Source organism: Stigmatopora nigra, chromosome 20 (assembly GCF_051989575.1).
Source record: "Stigmatopora nigra isolate UIUO_SnigA chromosome 20, RoL_Snig_1.1, whole genome shotgun sequence".
Classification (NCBI taxonomy): Eukaryota; Metazoa; Chordata; class Actinopteri; order Syngnathiformes; family Syngnathidae; genus Stigmatopora; species Stigmatopora nigra.
The window spans coordinates 4,014,906-4,022,660 of record NC_135527.1 but is presented as its reverse complement, the minus strand read 5'-3'; the positions used below and the strand labels follow the sequence as shown (position 1 = coordinate 4,022,660).

At 40.2% G+C, this 7,755-nt stretch overlaps 1 non-coding gene across 1 annotated transcript; it reads left to right on the top strand.

Annotated features, from left to right (window-relative positions):
• The first annotated feature begins 7,283 nt into the window (after positions 1-7,283).
• Positions 7,284-7,355, top strand: trnap-ugg (transfer RNA proline (anticodon UGG)). The gene has a single exon. It is a non-coding gene; the product is annotated as a tRNA-Pro (tRNA).
• The last annotated feature ends 400 nt before the right edge of the window (positions 7,356-7,755 follow it).

The following is a 7,755-nucleotide window of genomic DNA, read 5'->3' as shown; positions in this document are numbered from 1 at the left end:
GAAATTTATCCAATTGTGATCTATTATGGGGGGTAATATGGCACATTGGCCACTTGAAAAAAAGTGTAAGCAAATGGGCACCCCTGGCTCATTAGTCTAGTGATATGATTCTGGCTTTGGGTGTGAGAGGTCCTACTCCCGGACGAGTCCTGGTTTTGTCAAATTATGATCTATGATGGGGTAATATGGGACAATAGCCAACTAAGGAAAAAAGTGTAACTGTATGGGCGCCCCTGGCTCGTCTGTCTAGTGCAGAGGTGGGCAAACTTTTCGGCCCGGGGGCCACATCAACTTTCAAAATTTGACAGATCGGTCGGGTCAGCACAAGATATGATACATATAAAAAAACTGCATCCGTTAACAGAACATGTTAAACATAAACAGAAAAAAAGGACTGAATTATTAACATACTCATCACTCATCATTAAAGTATAAAGTACAATGTAAAGTAAAAAGGAATGTATTAAGAAATATTCAAATGTAATTTAAAAAAAAGAGAGGGGCTTTAAAACATGAAAAACTAATAAAAGTGGACAGAGCTACTGCCACTGGCTTCCGGGTGACGGCGCCATCTTGGGGGGAAAATAGTATTATCTTCAGATACGAGCTTACTGCGGCATTGAGCTAGTATGTCAATTTACTTGTATCTCAAGTCAATTCTTCCCATAAAAATGAACAAAATACAAATTTATCCGTTACATTCTGAAAAAAAAATAAAACAGGATGTTACAACAGAAAAACCTCTTTATCGTTCTAATTTCCCACCGACTCACAATCGGAAACCATCTGTTGTGCTCGTACCTCAAATTTGTCTCGTATCTCAAGGGAAAAAAAATGTTCCGAATTTTCCTAGTATCTCAAATTTCTCGGGTCAGCACAAGATATGATACATATAAAAAAAACTGCATCCGTTAACAGAACATGTTAAACATAAACAGAAAAAAAGGACTAAAGAATTAAGATAACCATCACTCATCATTAAAGTAATAAGTATAAAGGCCAAACTAAAGTAAAAAGGAATGTATTACGAAATATTCAAATGTAATTTAAAAAAAGATAGAGGGGCTGTAAAACACGAAAAACAAATAAGAGTGGATAGAACCAAAACATATTAATTTTTAGATTTTTATTTCAACAACGCACTGGTAAACGGAACAAACACATTTGAATGAACTTGGATTAAAATATCAGACACACTTAAACATACGTTTAACGTAACTTTACACAAAACTGAATTCTATTTTTTTAAAAATATTTTTCTTTACCTTCGTTCTGGCCGGGTTAGATGTTTTCCACGCCTCCAAACGCACGCTTGCTATTGATGGGATGTTTGCTGTTGTTCTGCGTATTCCCTTCAAAATATTCCAAAAATGATGCACACAAATGTCCTCACAATAGGATAACCCACGACCACTTGCCAATGAAAAGTATTCTTGTAGTACTAGCGATCGCTCCCCTGCTTATAGAACAACATTGCATCTGGCTCGCTCTTTCTGCCCAGACCAACGGAAAATTAGAGGGAACATTGGTCCCAGTCTAAACTAAAGGATTTCTAGTGGGATTGACAGTTTATAAAATAGTCATACCTCTACTTACGGATGCCTCTAGGTATGATATTTTCAGGTTATTAAATTATTATATGCAAATGAGTAACTCAAGTTATACGAAGAAGATCCAGGTTACGAAATCGTGCAAAATTGGTTTTCCTTTTATGTTTTCATTTTTTTTATATTTATTGTCATGGATGCATTGATTCTCACTTTAGAACATATCTACGCTCTACTAGGCTTTCATTTCATCGCTCTCATTCAATCTTCTATAATCACAATAAAAGCATTCAAATCAATTGGCTGTCTCACATCTACCACTGTCCATGTTTCAAGATTCTTACATACCTGTCCACCTCAACTAAATGCACCCCTTATTAATGACTGCAATTCCCCCTATTAAGCAATTAAATACCATACAAATGCAACATGGCACATATATTCACATACACACACGGCACAGGTAAAAGAGTACAATGTAGTACCTGTGGACAGCTTTTGGCACTGGTAGGAAATGCTCTTGCCGCCATCTGGCAGACGAACACGAGTATTACGTCTTCCGTATTGACGGCCGCCGAGGGAACTAATTCAGCGGTGCAGGACACATTTTCACATCTTTTTTTTTTTATTAAACATTAATAAATCATTTCCTCATTTCTCTCATCACTTGTTTGCTCACATGTTTAATACAAAATTGGGACGCTACTACCAATTCTAAAGGGTTTAGTTAGCAGTTGTGTGAGGACCGTGTAAAAAATTTGAGAATTTATATATGTATAGTACACCTCTTTTTACAAAATTTTCAAGTTACGAAAAAAGTTCTGGAGCCAATTAATTTTTTCAGAAGTATGACTATATAATTTATCTTTGTTTCTTTGCAAGTTTTAGAAATCAGCACCCCCAATTCGAAGGGGAGGAGCCCAAGTTTCCTCCAGACCAAAAGAAAGAAGAGCAACTTGAAATAAAAATGGAGGAAGAAAATGTCACCTGGTCAACTGGTGAGGAGTCTTTTAAGATAGAAGAGGATCTGGGCAGGGCCAGTGGAGGGGCGGACTCTGCAATCACCTTTCTATGGCCCCAATTAAAAGAGGAAGCAGAGCCACCTCAACAGCAAAAGAGGGAAGTTCAATCTCACACCATAAAGGAGGAAGATCTCATCTGGTTATCTGGTGAGCTTTTCAAGAGTGAAGATGATCTCGTAATGGATTTGGATGCAGATTTACTGTCAAAGACATTTTCAAGTCGGACTTTTCAAGAATAGCTAGACATCATTAAGAATGGTCGGACAACTCCAAAGCTTGCAAGCCTGTCACAAACGGAAAAGGGTTTGTCCGCCACATCCAGTTCACTAGCTATGAACAATACCCCAGGCTTCCAGCTCCGGAGGAACACTGCAAATTGTATTGCTGGGAGTGCTTATTATTTGCCACAGATTGAATTTGTGTTTGGGGCAACACTGGATTTGTAGATTTGACTTGCCTTACCAAGGCAGCAATGAGACAGCAAAGCACTGCCGGACACTTACAAGAAACGGCGCTCTCCAAAACCTTTGGGGAAACCAGAGTGGAGTTACAGCTCAGCGAACAAATGCACAGGGAAACAGCTCCACAACAGAAAGGTGAAGAAAAATAGGGACATTTTAAAAAGACTGATAGACTGTCATTTTTTTGGGGTAAGCAGGAACATTCATTTCAGGGACACGATGAAAGTGCTGCATCCCCAAACAAAGGGAATTATGTAGAGCTTTCTTTCATTGCAGAGAGAAACACAGATTTACAACCTGTCCACTAATACTATGTTAATGGGACGTCGATCAAAATACAAAATGACCTGATCACTGCTATTGCTGAAGTGATGAGCAAAGAGATCAAAAGGGAAGTTAGTAAAGCACCGTTTGTCACTGTTATGGTGGATGAGACGACAGACGCGAGTAAGGCTGCGCAGCTCGCACCGGTTCTGACTTTTGTCACGGGCAGAGGTGTCAAGGAGCGGTTCGTCAGATTTGAAGATGTTACCAGTGGGAATCAAGCCAATGACTTTGCAGGTCTTTTCATCCAATTTTTGGTGGAAAACGAATGTCTGTGGCACAGTGTTATGACGGTGCCACGGTCATGTCTTCTGGGTTAAATGGAGTCCAGGCTAAAGTTATGGAGGGAGCACAATTAGCTTCATTCATACACTGCTATCCCCACCGGCTCAATTTAGTACTGACTCAGGGGGCCTAAAAGCTTAAAGAATGCAAGATATTTTTTGCTCACCTGAATGGCTTTGCTGCATTTTTTTCAAAACCTTGACTGCAGTTACAGCTGCGAGACATAAAAAATAATCAATGCGGAGAGATTTCCCCGGGAAAAGACTGTGTTGGACGTCAATGGCGAAATGGCAAAAATTGCACTAAAATGGGGTAAAATCCACTTCCTAGCAGGATTTAGTGATTAAATACAAACACTGGAGCTTTTCCAATATCAGAACCGGGCCCTCAATGGAAATATTATTTAGTAATATAGCCCTATTTTACTCACCAAAAATCCTTTTCAACTGTACACAATATTCATCCTCTTTTCTTTCAGACAAACATACCGCCACTATTGGGAATTGAGGCCACGCCTGCCTGCAAGTCAGCCGGGTGTCCCACTGCACCCTGAGAGATCTGGGATAGATTGCTATTAGGTTTGTGGAAAACTTTTATAGATTCATCTAAGGTAGTGTGGCCGAGCGGTCTAAGGTGTGGGTTCCAATCCCACCACTGCCAATATCTTCTGATATTGTTGGGTCTGAAGTTACAGACAGGCATGAGACTGTGCTACATTTTAAAGCAACCGGTTGCTGGGAGAGGTCTGAGGCGTGAGATGATAACTCGTGCTCGGCTCCGAGGAACTCTCTTATTTTCCCAAGGTGAATGTTGCTATTATTAAGTTTCAGCATGATGTCATGGAAAAGTACAGTAGTTGAGATTATAGAAATCCTGGAAAAGTACAACAGTTGAACACTGAGACGTGTTGAGACGAGATTATAGGCATCATGGAAAAGCATAATATTAAAACAGATTATAGACAGAATGTTCTTTAGAAATGCACATATTATTAAGACTCCTGTTTTAAGCAACTTCACACATTGTTGCAGAAATTGGTCAAGATTGGAAACCTTGGACTGACATATTAACTTGTGAAATGTATTTCTGAAACAGGGATTTCCCAAACGGGGGATAATTGGGTGATGTTAATGGAGTGTAAAGAACAGGCGCCAGCCTTTTGTGGAGCTACTTTTGTAACAGGGTGGTCTTAGTTGAAACTTTGAGAGGACGGGTAAGATAAGATTTCTGACTTAATAAGTTGCAGGAAAGATTATTTTTCAGCATGCAATACCATGAAACTATAGGGAACTCTTTTATATTGGGTTTGACGTCTTCATATGCGAAAGGTGAAAGGGTTTCAATTGAGACTAAACCATCTTACAAAGGGCTAAAACAAACTACCAGACAAGGAAATACGATCGGATATAACAACTCACTCAATCACCATTCTTTGGGGAAAGTGTTTTTACAAATGAAAAACGTGTCCTACTTGTACAGAAAAATATTGAAACAGTGTCTATCCTGTTCCTGTAAATGGGAAGTCAATTTTTCCACAGTTTAATCATTTTACCTGCTTAAACCTTACAGGGCATGGTCTGAAGCTGGGGGAGATAAATGAGACGTGGTGTGTCGGCGTTCTAAAACAAACTGCACCCCTGATACCACGTTCTGACCTATGGTGGTGGTGTGGTGGAGATAAATTATACGACTCTTGTCTAAACGTGGCAGGACTAAGTACTTTGGTCTCACTGCTCTTACCAGTGTCTGCTTTTCCATCTACAGTGGAGGAGATACAATTGGCTGCTCAGAAATCTGGTGTGGACATTGTCCAGCGGCATGAAGGGAAGGAGATCCAACATATATTGATGCGATTGGCATCCTCTGGGGCATACCAGATGAGTATAAGCTGGCTAATCAGATCGCAGTAGGATGGGAGTCCCCAAACAAAAATGTAGATAGAATAAATTACCTGCAGTACAATGTCCAAAAACTGGAAATTATACTGGACAGGGATTTGTGGCCATAAAGGAGCAACTGGCAGCTACCAGTCTGATGGCGTTCCAGGATCGCATAGCGATGGATATGATCCTTGTGTAGCAAGGGGGCGTGTGTGCAAAATGTTTGGAGAACAATGTTGCACCTTCATACCGAACAACACGTCACCCGATGGGTCCCTCACCACTCCTCGTGCTCCTTGCTAAGCCGCCTTATAACTATTGCAATTGCCCCTACAAATTCTAAATTACACAAATTATATTCTCTGTTTATGAAACGTACCGGGGAGAGCAGTGAAGTCCAGGAGTACGGGAATTCCGAAGATGAATTGGGCGAAAATTATTGTTTTCTTTTTCAGACCAGCCATGCGAATAAGGAATAGGTGGGTAAAATTGCACTCACCTTACATTTCCTTTTGTGATTACTATAAAACAATTAGTAACATACATATCATAAAAAACGGCGGTAGGTTGGGTTTATTCTGTAATACTATGACATATGTGTGTAGTTAAATTTTTTTAAAGCATTAAAGCATTCTTCCAATTGTCCGAAGAGAACTCGGGGTTGTACCCAATCACAGTCCTCTCACACGGACTGTTTATCTGACATCCGAGGACTGTTGATCTGGGTTTGCAGCTAGTATCAAGAGTCGTCAAGGACTCTTGATACTAGCAGATGGATATCAATCACTTCCAGGAACACTCGCGTAGTGTTCCTACATGGTGATGCCCTTCGCGCTTCTTTATGTAATTGTTATGCCAAATGAAGGCGCGATTGTTTTAATTCAAATGGAGTTTGTTTTTAGTTTCCTCTTTCTATTATTGGTAAAAATCTTAATTGTTATTATAGTTACAGATGTTGTTTTTGCTTATGCAGTTGGATTAATCAGAACCCTTGTAATTGTTTTGATTTATGGCTTTAAAGCCGTACGAGAAATCACTGTTCGAGGAGATACTTTGGAGATCAGGAGGAAGTCTTGAATTCTCCATGTATCTACCCTTATAAGGTTTCCTGACCAAAGATGCAAATTATAACAATATTATTATAATAATAATTAATAATATATCTGCCTGAAGTGATTGATAATTATAGAAAAGTGTAATTATTAATGAACCTATCACCTTGCTTTGTTGAATTGAGATCTATGATGGGGTGATATGGGATATCAGCCATCCAAGAAAAGAAGTGTAACCTAATAGGCACCTCTGGCTCATTGGTCTAGTAGAATGATTCTTGCTTTGAGTGTGAGAGGTACAGGGTCCAACTCATGGATGAGCCTTTACTTTGTTGAATTGTTATCTATAATCGTGGTTGAAATGTCACATACTTCACCTGAGAAAACAAGTGTCACGGTATAGGCACCCCTGGCTCGTAGATCCAGTGGTATGATTCTCGCTTTGGATACGAGAAGTCCCGGCTCCAACCATCGGACGAACCCTAGTTTTGTCAAATTGTGATCTATTATGGGGGTGATATGGCACATTTGCCACCTGAGAAAAAAGTTGGTCTATTGGTATGATTCTCGCTATGGTTGCAAGAGATCCCAGATCCAACTCCCAGACGAGCACTTGCTTTGTCGAATTGTGATCTATGATAGGGGTTGATATGTCACATACTTCACCTGATAAGCCATCCAAGAAAAAAAGTGTCACTATATGGGCACCTCTGGCTCGTTGGTCTAGTGGTATGATTCTCGCTTTGGGTGCGAGAGGTCCCGGGTCCAACTCCCGGACGAGCCCTACCTTTGTCGAATTGTGATCTTTTATGGGGGTTGATATGTCACATACTTCCCCTGACAAAAAAGTTTCACTTTATGGGCACACCTGGTTTGTTGGTCTAGTGGTATGATTCTCGCCTAGCCCTTGCTTTGTCGAATTGTGATCTATGATGGGGTGAGATGGGAGATCAGCCATGCAAGAAAAAAAGTGTCACTCGTAGGGCACTCCTGGCTCGTTGGTCTAGTGATATGTTTCTCGCTTAGGGTGTGAGAGGTCCCTGGGTTCGACTTCTGGTCTAGCCCTTGATTTGTCAAATGGTGATCTATGGTAGGGTCATAGAGGCTGTAATAAGCCTGAGGAAAAAAGTTTCATTCTATGAGGAAATCTGGTTCATTGGTCCAGTGTTATGATTCTCGCTTAG